Source organism: Theobroma umbraticum, unplaced genomic scaffold (assembly GCF_002168275.2).
Source record: "Theobroma umbraticum cultivar Fairchild unplaced genomic scaffold, ASM216827v3 scaffold_56.0, whole genome shotgun sequence".
Classification (NCBI taxonomy): domain Eukaryota; kingdom Viridiplantae; phylum Streptophyta; class Magnoliopsida; order Malvales; family Malvaceae; genus Theobroma; species Theobroma umbraticum.
Genome location: NW_018397256.1, coordinates 2,239,425 through 2,243,113, shown reverse-complemented (window position 1 = coordinate 2,243,113; position 3,689 = coordinate 2,239,425).

The following is a 3,689-nucleotide window of genomic DNA, read 5'->3' as shown; positions in this document are numbered from 1 at the left end:
GAGAAGTGTTGCAATAATTGCAAATTGCCGTATCTACTCTGTTTATGCTTTTCTTTTCAAAGTGACCTCAAACTGTTGAAGTTAACTTATGACATTTTACACTTGTAACAGCAAAAACTAATAGAGGTTTAGTTGAGCTAGGCATAGTAGATGCTGCATTAGAAGTTTTCATTATTATAGGTGAGTTTTCCAAACAAGACAAGTTTGTATCCATCGAAGATAGATTGTCTACATTCTTATAATTTTAACCATTATAATTCTCACCTTTTATTTTGATTGTCGATATTCTTCAAAAAATCCATACATTGTCAAAAGAAAAATAAATAAAAAGTGATAAGATATTAACAAGATATTATTGCTACGAAATCATGAAGGATCAAAAGAATTAAAGGAGTAAAAATTGAAAAGATAAAACATGAAAAAATTTTCATATTTAGAAAAGAAATGAGAGACAAGAAAACATCTTTGATTATGATTAAAAAGAACAATATCAAATAGACCAAGATAAAATTTCAAGTCATTTCTTGGTGAACATGATCTGCCAAAATCTCTTTGATCTCTCAGGTCTTTTTTTTTGGTAACTCATAACTGAAAATAGGTTAATTGATATTTAAAATCCAACCTCTAGTGAGATTAAATGTTATTACAGTAGCTTCAGGAAAACTAAAGAGTTGCCACTACTCTTACACATTCAATCAATTATAGAAGTAACACTTAATTTAACTTAAGTTCTGAGAGTAATTCAGAATTCTTGTTGATGTATGTATATGCCTATATTGTAATGACTAACTAATGGCAATAACTCTACTCTTTGCTTAACTACAACACTAGGTCACATACACAACATTCAATTCTATAAGGTTAGTTTTGCTCTTAACCCTTAGCAAAATTCCCACTCAACCTTTTTTGTCAATTTAGATTCTGAAGGACTAACTAACTTCTTCCTAAGAATTTTAGCCTTAGTCATGGCTGATGACTTTGAGGACTAATGAACTTCTTCTTAAGAATTTCGGATTTAGTTAAGAACAAGTACCAAAAGACATTCACTGACTCATAAAAAAATCATTGTAAAGAGTGACCCAAAAACTTAGAACGTCCAAAAAAAAAAACAAACTCACACAGAGAAAACTCCTTCTCAAAAACTTAGAACAAAGCATGAAAAAATCAAAGTAAACAGCTAGGAAAAAAATTCTAGAAAAGAACATAAAAAGAATTAAGAATTCTCTCTTAATTTTTTTTAAAAACATTATGCCATATACCTGAAATGACAGGATATTATCTCGACATTAAAAAACTGAAGCACCGAAGTGCCACTATAGTAATTGCTAGAGACTAAAGAGAGAGGTAGGGTCGAAAGAGAAAGGGAAGGGAAAGGTATATATTTAGAGTTTGGGTTGTTGGAAGGAATGGTGCAAAACAGCATCATTTTAAGGGAATTATGGTGTTATTTATTATTCATTATATTATGTTATCCTATATCTATTTCCTAGTGTTATTTTATCTTATCTAAAATAAAAAATTAAGACAATAGATATACTGTAAAATTTTTATATCTAATATGATTATCTAGTATTTATTTATATATGGTAGATAAATCATAAATGGGAAGGAAATAGATATAAGATACCAAATCAAATTAAAATAGTTAAAAAGATAATTCAAGTTACTCTAACAAAAATTAAACATAAATTAAGAAAAAATATTATATGTTACTTCCAAAAGGTTAAACTGTTTATTAAACAAAACAATGATATGTTATTAAATTTGCATCATAGTTCAAGTAATATAAATTAATTTTACATTTATTAGTTTACAAATTCAACTACTATAAAAATTATATATATTTAAGTTTGCATCATGTAATATAAATTAATTTTACATTTATTAGTTTACAAGTTCAACTAATATAAAAATTTTATGTATTAAGTTTGCATCATAGTTCAAATAATATAAATTGTGGTAAAATACACAGAGCTCTCAACTTTTAGTCATAATTCTACACAGGTTCATTAGTTTTCAAAATGAACACCTAACCCCAAACATATAAACAATGTTAACACTTAAACATGAAATATCTAAAATGTCTTTCATTATTTTTTACTTTTTTCTTTTTGGTTGGCCAACAACGTTTACTTACCTTGATTGGTCACTAGATTGGTACGCCTTAAGGAACATACTAGAGAACAATAGATCTCGATGTTCTCCAAGAAGCTACACAATGGGTGCTCCCCATGGAACACTAGATCATTTCCTCCTAGGGAGCATTCATCTTGACGAGAGTGGTTGGTCAACAAATATAAAGAATTTTTTTAAAAACTATAATTTTGTAATTTTTAAAAATAATGAAGCGTAAAATTGTTCTTTCATTATTGACATGTCATCAAATTAATGGAGCTGATTAACGGTTGGACTTATGCATCTAACGGAGATATTTTTTGAGAGTGGAGTGTTCCTTTTGAAAGCTAATGGATCCACGTGAAATAATGACTGAAAGTTGAGGGGCTATGTATATTTTTCCTATAAATTAATTTTACATTTGTTAGTTTATAAGTTTAACTATTATAAAAATTTTATATATTTAAGTTTGCATCATAGTTCAAGTAATATAAATTTATTTTACATTTGTTAGTTTCCAAATTCAACTAGTATAAAAATTTTATATATTAAGTTTACATCATCGTTCAAATAATATAAATTAATTTTACATTTGTTAGTTTACATGGTCAACTACTATAAAGATTTTACATATTTAAGTTTGCATCATAGTTCAAGTAATATAAATTCATTTTACATTAATTAGTTTTCAAGTTCAATTAATATAAAAGTTTTATATATTTAAGTTTGCACCATAGTTCAAGTAATATAAATTTATTTTACATTTATTAGTTTACAAGTTCAACTAATATAAAAATTTTATATATTAAGTTTGCATCATAGTTCAAGTAATATAAATTAATTTTACGTTTGTTAGTTTATAAGTTTAACTACTATAAAAATTTTATATATCTAAGTTTGCATCATAGTTCAAGTAATATAAATTTATTTTACATTTATTAATCTACAAATTCCATTAATATAAAAATTTTATATTTAAGTTTGCATCATAGTTTAAGTAATATAAATTTATTTTAGAATTATCAGTTTACAAGTTCAACTAATATAAAAATTTTATATATTAAAGTTTGCATTATAGTTCAAGTAATATAAATTTATTTTACATTTATCAGTTTACAAGTTCAACTAATATAAAAATTTGATATATTTAAGTTTTCATAATAGCTCAAGTAATATGAATTTATTTTACATTTATCAATTTACAAGTTCAGCTAATATAAAAATTTTATATATTTAAGTTTTCAGCATAGTTCAAGTAATATAAATTTATTTTACTGTCAATAATTCATAAAAAAGTAAGTTAGTTGAGATAGTTAACTTATAAAGAGAACAAAGGTTAAAGTTTCACTAGTTACAAAATTTTATAACATTATATATAATATAACTATAATTGGGTTATACCGGTACCAAGTATCCATTAATATCTGAAATAAATATAATCGGGTTCAAGTTTAGGGTGCCCTAAGGGTGATACTCGAACCTAAGTCGGGTACTAAAAGTAGTACCTGAACTCATTCCATAACCTATTATGGGATACCCGAACATTACCGAGTTACGTACCCATAGATACTCAG